Source organism: Jaculus jaculus, chromosome 16 (genome assembly GCF_020740685.1).
Source record: "Jaculus jaculus isolate mJacJac1 chromosome 16, mJacJac1.mat.Y.cur, whole genome shotgun sequence".
Classification (NCBI taxonomy): Eukaryota; Metazoa; Chordata; class Mammalia; order Rodentia; family Dipodidae; genus Jaculus; species Jaculus jaculus.
This window is the reverse complement of record NC_059117.1, coordinates 46,124,420-46,139,430: the sequence shown is the minus strand read 5'-3', so window position 1 is coordinate 46,139,430 and position 15,011 is coordinate 46,124,420. Positions and strand designations below refer to the sequence as shown.

Here is a 15,011-nt window from a genome sequence, read left to right as displayed (position 1 = left end):
GAGTTCATTTGCAGTGGCTGGTGGCCCTTCCATGCCCATTCTCCCCCCTCCCCCTCTCTCTCTCAAATAAATAAATAAGTAAAGTATTTTTACAAATTCAGACCCAGGTAGATTCACTAGTGAATTTTATCAGATCTTCACAGAAAAATTAACACCAGTGCTTTTCAAACTTTTCAATAAAATAAAAAAGGAAGGACTACTACCAAACTCCTTCTATGAAGCCAGCATCACCCAGATTAAAAAAAAAAAAAAAAAGACAAGTCACAAAAAAAGAAAATTATAGGACAATCTCCCTCATGAATATAGATGCAAAACTTCTCAACAAAATATTGTCAAATGGAGCCAAGCATGGTGGCGTATTTCTTTGATACCACTTGGAAGGCAAAGGTAGGAAGATCCCAGAGAGTTCAAGGCCACCCTGAGACTCAATAGTGAATTCTAGGTCAGTCTGAGCAAGAAAACCCTATCTTGAGAGCAAAAAAAAAAAAAAAAAAAAAAAAGACAAGGGTATCCACTGTCCCCATTTTTATTTAATATACTACTGGAAATCTCAGCTATAGAAATAAGACAAGAGACACAAATAAAATAGATATAATTTAGAAAACAAGAGATCAAATTATCATTATTTGCAAATGATGTGATTCTATATATAAAGGACCCTAAAGATTCTACCAGCAAATTGTTAGGGCGGATGAACACTTTAAGCAACATAGGAGAATGCAAAATAAACACAGAGAAATTAGTAGCCTTCCTATATACTAACAACAAACATGCTGAAGATGAAATCAGGGAATCCCATTCACAACTGCCTCCAAAATAAAATAGGGTTCCTTGGAATAAACTTAACCAAGGAAGTGAAGGAACTATACAATAAAAACTTTACAATACTGAAGACAGAAATTTCAGAAAACAATAGAAAATGGAAAGACATCTCATGTTCTTGAATTGAAAGAATCAATAGAGTGAAAATGGCAATCTTACCAAAAGCAATCTGCACATTTAATGCAATCCCCATCAAAATTCAAGTGGCATTCTTCACGGAAATAGAAAAAGCAATCCAAAAATTCATTTGGAAACACAAAAAACCTCAAATATCTAAAACAATTTTGAATAACAAAAATAAGGCTGGAGCCAGGTGTGGTGGCGCATGCCTTTAATCCCAGCACTCAGGAGGCAGAGGCAGGAGGATCACCATGAGTTCGAGGCCACCCTGAGACTACATAGTGAATTCCAGGTCAGCCTGGGCTAAAGTGAGACTCTACCACAAAAAAGAAAAAATAAAATAAGGCTGATGGTATCACCATATCCAATCTTAATCTATATTACAGATCCATAGTAACAAAAACAGCATGGCACAAAAACAGACATGTAGATCAATGGAACAGAACAGAGGACCCAGATATAAGTACGGGTAGCTATAGCCACCTGATCTTTGACAAAAATGCTAAAAATATTGGAGAAAAGACAGCCTCTTCAACAAATGGTGCTGGGAAAACCAGATAAGTATCTGTAGAGGATGAAAATAGATCCTTATCTCTCTCTCTCTCTCTATTCACAAGAATCATGTCCAAATGGATCAAAGACCTTAATACCAGACCCAAGCCTCTGAAACTGCTAGAGTAAAACATAGGGAAAACACTTGAACATTAGTATTGGCAACGACTTTCTGAATATAATACTAGTTGCTCAGGAAATAAAACCACTAATCAACCACTGGGACCTCACGAAATCACAAAGCTTTTGTACAGCAAAGGACTCTGTGAATAGAGCTAAGAGACAACCTTCATAATGGGAGAAAATACTTGCCACCTATATATCTGACAGAGGATTAATATCCAGAACATACAAATAACTCAAAAAAACTCAATAATAAGAAATCAAATGACCCAACTAAAAAAATGTATTATGGAACTAAATAGAGAGTTTGCAAAAGAAGAAATACAGATGGCATATAAGCATCAAAAAAAAAAAATGTTCTACATCCCTAGTCATCAGAGAAATGCTAATTAAAACTATGTTGAGATTCTGTCTTAATCCTGTCAGGTTGGCTACCATCATGAAAACAAATGACCATAAATGCTGGCAAGGATGTGGAAAAAGTGGAACCCTTCTACACTGTTGGTGGGACTGCAATCTGGTTCAGCCATTGTGGAAATCAGTGTGGATGTTCCTAAGACAGCTAAAAATTGATCTACCATATGACCCAGCTATACCACTCCTAGGCGTATATACTAAGGACTCATGTCACTACCTTAGAGATACTTGCTCAACCATGTTTATGGCCACTCTATTCACAATAGCTAGGAAATGGATCCTGCCTCAAGTGGATAACGAAGATATGGCACATTTATACAATGGAATTCTACTCAGCACTGAAGAAAAATGAAATTATGAAATTTGCAGGAAAACTGATGGATCTAGAAAGGATTATACTTAGTGAGGTAACCCAGGCCCACATGTTCTCTCTCATATGTGGATCCTAGCTACAAATGACTGGACTTCTATGTGAGTTGGAATAAAACTCAGTAACAAAGGCCAGTAAGATGGAAAGGAGATATACAGGGAAGAGAAAGAGAAGGAAGGGAGACTTAATAGAATGGCATTGTATGTATGTAAATAGAAGAACAGGTTAATGTGGGTGGAAAGGGCTCAGTGAGGGAAGAGATTGAATAAAGGAAAGGTGGGGGGAGGATAAATCAAAATCCAAAAGGGTATGAATAAGTCATATAGAAACCTACTTTTTTGGACAATGGCACACCCAGAAGCCACAGGCTGTCACTAGAAAATTGTCAGTGCCAGGGATAGGATACCTTCCAGGGAGTTGTTGGCCACAGAGGCCCCTGATACTCCCAAAACACTACATACAGAACATTGCAGAGGCTCTTGGTTTCCCACTAGGAATAGATGGTAACACCCTATTGCTGAAGACTCCACATACTTGGGCAGCAAGGTCACTGAGAAACCATGCTGGAGCTGAGCTATAAACCTTCTCTGAGTAGACCAGGTGACAGAAAGCTGGGAGAAGCCATTTTGTATGCAGGTCAATGGGAGAGACAAAAATCACCACTGGAGATACTCAACAGTGGACATGGCAAGCCTTAAATTTGGTCAGCCAGGCTTAATGAGCCAACAGGTGCAACAGTGGCATGTCTGTTATGGGGGAAACCAACCACCCTCTAATTGGACTGGAGGCCCACTCCATGGGAAAGAATACATCACTGATACTGAAAACCTACAACAGGGGTAAGTCATGAGCCCAAGGGGTATAATGTCTACTAATGTCTGGCTAAATGGATATACTATGCTCACCACACTGCCCAGTAAGGACTTTTTCTTAATGTTCATACCCATATGTTAATGCTACTCTCACTTTTGTTTACTGAAGCTTCTCTTTTCAGATGGTAGTGACCACTGGGATGATTCAGAAGGCATCATAGTGCTGAGAAGAAATGGCAGAAGATTGCTCAACACTGAAACATCTATATCACACCTTCCAAGGCTCAAGGTCCATTGTGGAAGAGGTAGAGGAAAGAATGTAAGAGCCAAAAGAAGGGTAGAACTGCTTACAATGTACTCTTCCAGACACAAAATGGCCTGGATAGCCATGACCTTGCAGTGCCTGACACTACCTATACAAGAACATCACAATGGGAGGAAAAGATGAGAATATCAAAATAAAAAAAGAGACTGATTGAGAGGGGGAGAGGGTAGGATGGAGAATGAAGTTGAAAAGGGGAAAGTGGGGTGAGGGAAGGAATTACTATGGGTTATTGTCTACAATTATGGAAGTTGTCAATAAAAAAAAATTAAGGGCCGGAGAGAGGCTTAGCAGTTAAGACATTTGCCTACAAACCCAACGGACTCAGGTTCAACTCCTCAGGACCCACATAAGCCAAATGCACAAAGGGGTTCATATGTCTTGAGTTCGTTTGCAGTGGCTAGAGGTACTGAGCACCCATTCTCTATCTTCCTCTTTCTACTCTCTCTCTCAAATAATAAATAAAAATAAAAAATATCTTTTAAAAAAAGAACAAATTAAGGGCTGGAGAGATAGCTTAGCAGTTAAGACATTTTCCTACAAAGCCAAAAAACCCAGGTTCAATTCCCTAAGACCCACATAGGCCAGATATACAAGGTAGTGCATGCATCTAGTATTTATTTACAGTGCCTAAAGGCCCTGCCCATCTTCTCTCTATCTACCTCTTTCTCTCAAATGAATAAAGTAAGATTTCATTAAATATTTAAAAAATAATAAATAATTTTTTTAAAAACCTAAGAGAGTATGAATGAGTCATATGAAAACCTAATTTGTTTGAACAATTGCTCACCCAGAAGCCACAGATTGTTACTAGAAATTTTTCAGTGCCAGAACAATTGCTTACCCAGAAGCCACAGATTGTTACTAGAAATTTTTCAGTGCCAGGGATTTGATACCTTCAGTGGCTTGTTGGCCAGGGAGATCCCTGATGCCCCCAAAACATTATAGGCCATCGCCAAAGCTCTTGGTTTCCCACCAGGAATAGATAGTAAAACCCTATTGCTGAAGACTCAACATGCTTGGGCTGCAAGGTTACTGAGAAATCATGCTGGAGCTGAGCTAAAAATTTCCTCCCTATAGACTAGCTGACAGAAACCTGGAAAAAGCTATGCTGCATGCAGCTCCATGAGAGAAAGAGAAATCAGCAGTGGAAGTAAACAACAGTGGGCGTTGCAAGCCTTAAGTTTGGCAAGCCAGGCCAAATGAGCCAATGGGTGCAATAGTGGCATGTCTGTTATGGGGGAAACCAACAATTCTGTCATTGGTCTCAAGGCCCCTCCACAGGCAGGAATACATGCTTGATACTGAAAAACCTATGACAGGGAAAGTCCAGAGCCTCAGGGTATAATGCCTGCTGGTTTCTGGCTAAATACATATATTATGCTCACCAAACTACCCAAAAGTACTTCTCTTAATGTTCATACCCTTATATAATGCTACTCTCACTATCAGTTAGAGAGGCTTCTCTTTTCAGGTGGTAGTGACCTCTGGGATGATTCAAAAGGCACCATAGCACTGAGAAGTGACAGAGGAGTTCTCAGCACTGAAACATCTCTATCATACCTTCCAAAAGGCTATAATACTAAGATAACATAAGGAAAAAAAAGACCCTCTGTAAATGAGGATGGCCAGCTTTTAATGTCAGATGGACTTCATGGGGAATTCAAAAAGTAATTATGAATACAGAAAGAAAAAAATCCAAGATTTTCCTACTCTTAGAAAACCAAAATATTTTGAAACAACAAGGTCAGGGAACTGACCTGCAGACCTGAGAAAAATTCAAAGCTTAAAGAGTTGGATCTTTGAAAAGATAAGCAAGATGATAAACCCTTAGCAAATCTGACCAAAAGAAAGAGAGAAAAGATACAAATTAATAAAACTAGAAATGAAAAAGGCAGCATCACAACACATACCAGAGAAATTTTTTTTAAAGGGGGGGGGGACATACCATAAAAACATATACTCCACTAAGAAGGAAAATCTGAAAGAAATGGATGATTTCCTTGATTTATAGGACCTACTAAATTAAATCAAGATGAGATTAATCACTTAAATACACGCATAACAAGTATGGAGATCCAAGCAGTTATCAAAATCTCCCAACTAAAAAGAGTACAGGCCCAGATGGATTCACTGGTGAATTGCACCAGACCTTCAGGGAAAAACTAACATCATTGCTTCTTAAGCTTTTCCATAAAATGTAAAAAGAAGAAATCCTACCAAACTCCTTATATGAAGCCAGCATCACCCTGATACAAAAACCAGTCAAAGATTGAACAAAAAAAGAAAATTACAGACCAATCACCCTCATGAACATACATGCAAAACATTTTCAACAAAATATTGGCAAACAGAATACAAAAATATATCAGAAAGTTCATTCACCCTGACCAAGTAGACTTCATTCCAGAGATGCAGGGATGGTTCAACATATGCAAATCGATAAATGTAATACATTATATAAATGGGCTGAAGGATAAAAATCACATGATCATCTCATTAGTCACAGAGAAAACACTCGACAAAATCCAACATCCCTTCATGATAAAAGTCCTACAGAGACTGGGAATAGAAGGAACATATCTCAATATAATAAAGGCTATTTATGACAAGCCTACAGCCAACATATAATTAAATGGAGAAAAACTGGAAGTGTTTCCACTAAAATCAGGAACAAGACAAGGGTATCCAATGTCCCCACTTTTATTTGATATAGTACTAGAAGTCTTAGCCATAGCAATAAGGCAAGAGACACACATAAAAGGGATACAAATTGGACAGGAAGAGATCAAGTTATCATTATTTGCAGATGGCATGATTCTATTCATAAAGGATCCTAAAGACTCTACCAGCAAACTGGTAGAGCTGATGAACACCTATAGCCATGTAGCAGGATACAAAATAACACAAAAATCAGTAGCCTTCTTATATGCTAACAATAATCACACAGAGGATGAATTAGAGAATCACTCCCATTCATAATTACATTAAAAAGAAAAATAAAGTACCTTGGAATAAACCTAACCAAGGAAGTGAAGGATCTCTACAATGAAAACTTTAAGACACTCACGCAAGAAATTGCAGAAGTCTCTAGGAAATGGAAACACATCCCTTGTTCCTGGATTGGAAGAATCAACATTGTGAAGATGACAATCTTCTCAAAAGCAATCTACACATTTAATGCAATCCCCATCAAAATTCCAATGGCATTCTTCATGGACATAGAAAAAACAATCCAAAAATTCATCTGGAATCACAAAAAATCTCAAATATCTAAAACAATACTGAGCAACCAAAATAAGTCTGGTGGTATCACCATACCTGATTTTAACCTATACTACAGAGCCAAAGTAACAAAAGCAGCATGGTACTGGCACAAAAGCAGACATGTAGCTCAATGGAACGGAATAGAGGACCCAGATGTTAGTCCAGGTAACTATAGGCACCTGATATTCAATAAAAATGCCAAAAATACTCACTGGAGGAAAGACAGCTTCTTCAGCAAATGGTACTGGAAAAACTGGATATGTATCTATAGAAGAATGAAAACAGATTCTTCTCCCTCTCCATGCACAAGAATTAAGTCCAAATGGATCAAAGACCTTAACATCAGACCCGACTTTGAAACTGCTAGAGGAAAAAGTAGGGGAAACCCTTCAACATATTGGTCTTCGCAAAGACTTTCTGAATATAACCCGAATTACTCAAGCAATAAAACCACAGATTAACAGCTGGGACCTCATGAAATTACATAGATTTTGTACGGGAAAGGACACCGTAAATAAAGCAAAAAGGCAACCTAGAAAATAGGAAAAATCTTTGCCAGCTATATATCTGATAGAGGATTAATATCTAGGATATACAAAGAACTCAAAATATTAACAATAAGAAATCAAAGAAGCCAATTAAAATGGGCTATAGAACTAAATAGAGTTCTCAAAAGAAGAAATATGGATGGTATATAAGCATCTAAACAAAAATGTTCTATATCCCTAGTCATCAGGGAAATGCAGATTAAAACTACATTGAGATTCCATCTCACTCCTGTCAGATTGGCCACCATCATGAAAACAAATGACCATAAATGCAGGCAAGGATGTGGAAAAGAGGAACACTTCTACACTGTTGGCAGGAATGCAATCTGGTCCAGCCATTGTGGAAATCAGTGTGGAGGTTCCTAAAACAGCTGAAAACAGATCTACCATATGACTATAGCACTCTTAGGCATATATACTAAGGACTCATCTTATTACCTTAGAGATACTTGCCCAACCATGTTTATTGCTGCTCAATTCACAATAGCTGGGAAATGGAACCAGCCTAGATGTCCCTCAACTCATGAGTGGATAATGAAGATGTGGCACATTTACACAATGGAGTTCTACACAGCAATAAAGAAAAATTAAGTTATGAAAATTACAGAAAAAGAATGGATCTGGAAAGGATTATACTAAGTGAGGTAACCCAGGCCCAGAAAACCAGGCATCACATGTTCTCTCTCATATGTGGATCCTAGCTACAAATGATTAGACTTCTGTGTGAGTAGGAAGAAAACTCAGTAGCAAAGGCCAGTAAGCTAGAAAACAGATACAAAGGGAAGAGAAAGGAAAGGAGGGGGGTACTTAATTGGATGGTATTGTACATATGTAAGTAGAAGAATTGATTAATGGGGATGAAAAGACCCAAAGTGAGGTCAGGGTAAGAGATTGAGTAAAGGAAAGGTGGAAGGAGGGCTAATCAAAATCTAAGAGGATATAAATAAATCAGATGGAAATCTACTTTTCTGGGCAATAGAACACTCAGGAGCCATAGATTGTTGCTAGAAATTTTTCAGTGCCAGGGATGGGATACCTTCCAGTGAGCTGTTGGCCACAGAGGTCCCTGATACTCTGAAAACATTATAGGCCATTGCCAAGGCCCTTGGTTTCCCACCATGAATAGATGGTAAGCCCCTATTGCTGAAGATTCCACATACTTGGGCTGCAAGGCCACTGAGAAATCCTGCTGGAGCTGAGCAAATAACCTCCTCCATGTAGACCAGCTGACACAAAGCTGGAAGAAGCCATTCTCCATGCAGTTCAATGGGAGAAAGAGATACCACCAGTGAACATACTCAACGGTGGACACTGCAAGCCTTATATTTGGCCAGCCTAGCCAAATGAGCCAACAGGTGCAAGAGTGGCATGTTTGTCATGGCGGAAACCACCTGCCCTCTAATAGGACTGGAGGCCCCTCCATGGGAGGGAACACATCCCTGATACTGAAAACTTACAACAGGGGTAGTTATGAGCCCTAGCTTGGGGTGTAATGTCTGCTGCTGTCTGGCTAAATGTATATACTAAGCTTATCAAACTGCCCAGTAAGCACTTCTGTTAATGTTCATTCCCTTATATTAATGCTACTCTCACTTTTGGTAGAGAATCTTCTCTTTTCAGATGACTCAGAAGGCATCATGGTGCTGGAAAGAAGTGACTGGACTGCTCAGTACTGTAATATCTCAATCACACCTTCCAAGGCTCAGGGTCTAATGCAGAAGAGGTGGCAGAAAGAATGTAAAAGCCAAAGGAAGGGTAGGACTCCTTACCACGTGTTCCTCCCAGACACAAAATGGCCTGGATATCCATGAATTCACAGTGCCTGACACTACCTACACAAGACCATCAAAAAAGTAGGAAAAGATCATGACCTCAAAATAAAAGAGAGACTGAATGAGATGGGGAGGGGATATGATGGAGAATGGAGTTTTAAGGGTAAAGTGGGGGGGTATTACAATGGGATTTTTTTATAATCACGGATGTTGTTAATAAAAATTTGAAAAAAATATATATAGAAAGAAAAAAAGTGAAAAGAAAAAAATTCGAAATTCTTCCTGGAACAGTCCAGCTAGCATCAGTCCAGAGGCTTCAAAGCCAGAGCCCTCACACACACCTGCCTCCAAATACACTCTCCTGTAAAGGACAAAGATGAAGGGCTGGCTCTCAAGGCCTAGGAATGGCTAGGCCTAAGGCCACAGAAAGGGGGAATCACTGCTACCTGAGCTACTAGGGAGTTTCACCTCTCCACAGCCTGATACTAGCCAAGAGATTACATGGTGGAAGGAAACAAACCAAGATGAAAGTCTTACTGCAAGTTTATGTCAATGCCTCTGAGCTTAATGTGGATGAGATGTTTGGGCAGATCTGAAGGGCTTTTCACACTGAAGTTGCTTCTGGCTCTATGCTAATGCCAGGAATGCCAGCCTTTGTTCTCTCATGGCTTTTGACTCTAAAAGAAATGTATCTGTTTCAAAATTTGTTTTGTCTCTCATGATTTTTCTTTAACAAAATTTAAAGATTTAAATGTTTGTTTATTGATTTATTTATTTGAGAGAGCGAGAGTGAAAGAGGTGGTGAGAGAGAGAGAGACAGAAAGAGAATGGGCACACCAGGGCCTCCAGCCACAGCAAATGAACTCCAGACACATGCACCACCTTGTGCATCTGGCTTACATGGGTCCTGGAGAATCAAACTAAGATCTTTCAGCTTTGCACACACACACCTTGAGTGCTAAGCCATCTCTCCAGACACCCCGTCCCCCAACTTTTTTTTTTTTTTTTCAAGGTAGGGTCTCACTCCAGCTCTGACCTGGAATGTAGTCTTAGGATGGCCTCGAACTCATGGCAATCCTCCTAGCTCTGCTTCCCAAGTGCTGGAATTAAAGGCATGTACCACCATGCCCGGCTAAATGCTTATTTATATATTGCTGATTTTAATCTGTTTCCATGCTTTTAAAATGGGCTACAAAAAAGTCTCTTCTTAATATGTGATCTTAGATAGACGCTTTAAATTATGTCCTATTGTTTAAAAATATTTTTTTTAATTTTTAATTTTTGTTTATTATATAGAGGGGGTTGTGAATGGGCACACAAGGGCCTTTAGCCACTGCAAATGAACTCCAGACTCATGTGCTGCCATGCATCTGTTTTACATGGGACCTTGGGAATCAAACCTGGGTTCATAGGCTTTCACAGGCAAGTGCCTTAACCACTAAGCCATCTCTCCAGCCCTAAAAATGTTTTAATTTTTAAAACAGTATTTTGGGCTGGAAAGAAGGCTTAGCGGTTAAGGTATTTGCCTACAAACCCAAAGGATCCCAGTTCGATTCTTCTTGATCACGTAAGCCAGATGCACAAGGGGGGGGCATGCATTTGGAGTCTGTTTACAGTGGCTGGAGACCCTGACATGTTCTCTCTCTTTCTCCCTCTCTCTCTTCCTCTTTCTCTCTCTCAAATAAATAATCTTTTTTAAAATAGATTTTGTTTCTTTATTTATTTGAGAAAAAGAGAGAGAGAGGAAGAGGCAGAGGGAAAGAGAGAATGGGCACACCAGGGCTTCCAACCACTGCAAACAAACTCCAGATGCATGCGCCCCCTTGTGCATCTGGCTTACATGGGTCCTAGGGAATCGAACCTGGGTCCTTAGGCTTCACAGGCAAATGCCTTAACCGCCGCTAAGCCATTTCCCCAGCCCAATAATCTTTTTTATAAAGTATTTTATAAAATATGTTCTCAGCCAAGTATGGTAGCATACGCCTTTAATTCCAGCACTTGGGAGGCAGAGGTAGGAGGATCACTGTGAATTCAAGGCCAGCCTGAAACTACATAGTAAATTCCAAGAGAGCCTGAGCTAGAGTGAAACCCACCTCGAAAAACAAAAAACAAAACAACAAACAAAAATATGTTCTCAAACTAACAGGTTAATAAGTATTACAAAACAAGTCTGGTTGTCACTTTTCCTTAAGTGCATTTGTAGAAAGATTTTGAGGACATAAATAAGGGAAAAAACTAAAAATAATTAAATATCATACTAAAAATGATTAACTCTAAGTTTACTGCTAAGGGTGTTTCTCTGTCAATTTTCAATAATAAGATGGTTAAATCTTTGTTTAATTACACCAATGTACTTCTCTGTCAATTGACAATGAGATAAATCAATTAGGTGTGATTTCTCCTAATAGTCCTATAAAATGATTAATATATTGGTGGGGTCACAATGAGATAAGATTTATACCAGCCCTACTTTAAAAATCTCAATACAGCCAGGCGTGGTGGCACATGCCTTTAATCTCAGCACTCAGGAAGCAGAGGTAGGAGGATCACCATGAGTTCGAGGCCACCCTGAGATTACATAGTTAATTCCAGGTCAGCCTGGACCAGAGTGAGACCCTACCTCAAAAAAAAAAAAAAAAAAAAAAAAAATCTCAATACAGTTTACACCTCCACTCAACAAAATATATTATTTTTTATAAATCTTATTATACATACATCATTTAATCTGACCACAGATTCACATTATATTGTTACTGTTTTATCATTATTGGAAACTGCTGCTATTATACCAAACCATGCTAATCCAGTCTCAGTTATTTTTGCAGGTTACAAGAACTAATTCATCAAAGAAGGAACCCAATATGTTACCCACATCTGCTCCCAATCAGACATAGGTGGACTGCTATCAGAAGACAACACTAAAGCTGATCAGCTGGTATCACTTGCCACTGTAGAAGCTAAAAATGGCATTCTCAGGCCAGGCGTGGTGGCACACGCCTTTAATCCCAGCACTTGGGAGGCAGAGGTAGGAGGATCACCCTGAGTTCAAGGCCACCCTGAGACTACATAGTGAGTTCCAGGTCAGCTAGGCTAGAGTGAAACCTTACCGTGAAAAAAAAAAAAAATGGCACTCTTGCCAGATGTGGTGGCACATGACTTTAATCTCAGCACTCAGGAGGCACAGGTAGAAGGATTGCTATGAGTTCGAGGCCAACCTGAAACTACATAGTGAATTCCAGGTCAGCCTGGGCTAGAGCAAGACCCTACCTTGAAAAATCAAAAAACTTCAAAGTCCATGAAAATACCAAACCACATATACCAACACAATATGGCAGGGATCAAATCAAACCTCACAGTCATTACCCTAAATATTTTTCTGTTTTGTTTTTCAGTTATTATTGATTAGGGAGAGAGAGTGTGAATGGGTACACCAGGGTCTCTTGCCACTGCAAACAAACTTCAGACACATGCACCACCATGTGCATCTGGCTTACGTGGGACCTGGAGTATTGAACCCGGATCCTTAGACTTCTCAGGAAAATGCTTTAACCGCTAAGCCATCTCTCCAGCCCTACCCTAAAGATTAATGGCCTTAATTCACCCATCAAGAGACACAAGCTAACAGGATGGATCAGAAAATTAGACCCCTCAATGTGTTGTCTTCAAGAAACCTATCTCACCACTAAAGAAACACACCTCCTCAGGGTGGAAGGGTGGAAAACAATATTCCAAGCAAACAGGAATAAGAGAAAAGCAGGCAGATGTCTGGATAAATGTATATACTATGCATATCAAACTGCCCAGTAAGCACTTCTCTTAATATTCATATCCTTATATTAATACAGAGTTAGAAATACAAATGGCAAACACACACTTAAGAAAATGTTCATCATCCCTAATCATCAGGGAAATGCAAATTAAAACAACTACGAGATTCCACCTTACCCCAGCAAGGATAGCAAACATCAAAAAATTAAATGAAAATAAATGCTGGCGAGGATGTGGAGAAGCAGGAATCCTCATCCACTGTTGGTGGGAATTTAAGATGGTACAACCACTTTGGGAAGCAATATGGAGACTCCTGAAAAAGCTGACTATAGAGTTACCAACAGACCCAGTTATTCCCTTACTAGGCATGTACCCTAAAACCTTTAAACCACAGTCCAGAAAGATTTGCTCAACCATGTTTATAGCAGCTCGATTTCTAATAGCTAAGTGCTGGGATCAACCCAAATGTCCATCACTAGAAGAATGGATAGCTAAGATGTGGTATATCTACACAATGGAATTCTACGTAGCAGTAAGAAAAAATGACACAATGAAATTTGAGGAAAAATGGTTGAACCTGGAACAGATCATTCTCAGTGAACTTACCCAATCACAGAAAGATAATCACCACAGTCTCACTCATCTATAGCACCTAACCTGAATCTACCCAAGATGCCAACATACCTAGCAAGCATCTCAAAAACTAGACAATAGGGTGGGTAGGCAGGGAGGGGAGACACAAATCTAGACCCAAATGGCATTGGTACCATAAAATTCTACATCCTAAAAGGCAAACCAAATGGCTAAACCTTCACCAGGCCCTTAGAGGGAACACCTGAGCCACAAGACTTGGAGAGGGTATGATGAAGACTGACCTTACTCTTCTACAGCCTTTCTTTCTTTCTTTCTTTCTTTCTTTCTTTCTTTCTTTCTTTCTTTCTTTCTTTCCTTTCTTCCTTTCTTTCTTTCTTTTCTTCCTCCCTCCCTCCCTCCCTCCCCCCTCTCTCTCTCTCTCTCTCTCTCTCTCTCTCTCTCTCTCTCTCTTTCTCTCCTCTCTAACTCTTTTATATCAATTATCTTTTTCTTAGTGGGCACTGACCTGTAACTCCCAGTACCAGCATGTGGCTATCATCCACAATGAGCTTTTGATCAGAGAGACCTACAAGGTTTCCTAAAACAACAGATTTCTGACAGAGTTCTTGATGACCCACCAAAGGATAGTGGTAAGACCCTACTTCTGAAGACACCATATGCAGTTTACACGTACAATGGAATGACATGGCTGGAAGCTAGAAGAGAGTCGTTCCCCAGACAGTCAGTGTGTCTAGTGCCAGAAGGTGCTACATGGGCGACTGGGGGAAAATGACCAATACCTGTGCAAGCAACTCATGGTCTAACCTACTTATCAGCAAATAACCTGTCGTGATGCTCACACAAGTGCAATAGTGGCACACAATCATGGTGGGAAACCAACTGCTCTTGATTTGGCTAACTGATCCCCTCAGTGGAATGGGACCCATAGCTGAAGCTGGGAAACAAGTCAGAACCATATCCAAACATGAGCCTGCTCTCCATTATCAAGCTACCAACAATCGTGGGCTACAAGAGGGCCCACACCTATTAAATTCTCTATAAAAAAAAAATAAGGGTTATCCCATTTGTCTGGTTCTAACTTTACTCTCCATTGGGGAATCTGCTTCTCTTTTTCAGATAGACGCAGATGCTAAGGAGAGAGCCACCCCATCATACCTCAAAAGTGCCCTGGCTGAAACTAAGAATAATTGGCAAAACAAGCAAGGGTGCTGTTTTCTTGATGAACCAGGTACCAGCACAAGGGTGAAGGAGATTGACACAGAAAACAATCAACTCCTACCAAATCAGATATCCAGAGACCCAGAGGCCCCCAACACCTCATCAATGAAGTGGACCAAAAATAAACCCAACATGGCTCAGGGAAATTTTGCTTAAGAGGGGGCAAAAAGAGCCACACTTTGGGTTATGATACGCAGCGACATTTCTTCTACCCATAACTGTGGGCTAACTCCACAATGCGTAACCCATATACCTCAACAAGGTGGGGCCAGGGGGAGGGGGTAGGACATGGATGAGCCTAACAAT

At 39.9% G+C, this 15,011-nt stretch overlaps 1 protein-coding gene across 1 annotated transcript in view; it reads right to left on the bottom strand.

Moving 5' to 3' along the window:
- The window catches only part of Fkbp9 (FKBP prolyl isomerase 9), a 165,495-nt gene that overhangs the window by 143,030 nt on the left and 7,454 nt on the right, over positions 1-15,011 (bottom strand). The gene's annotated exons all lie outside the window — the stretch shown is intronic.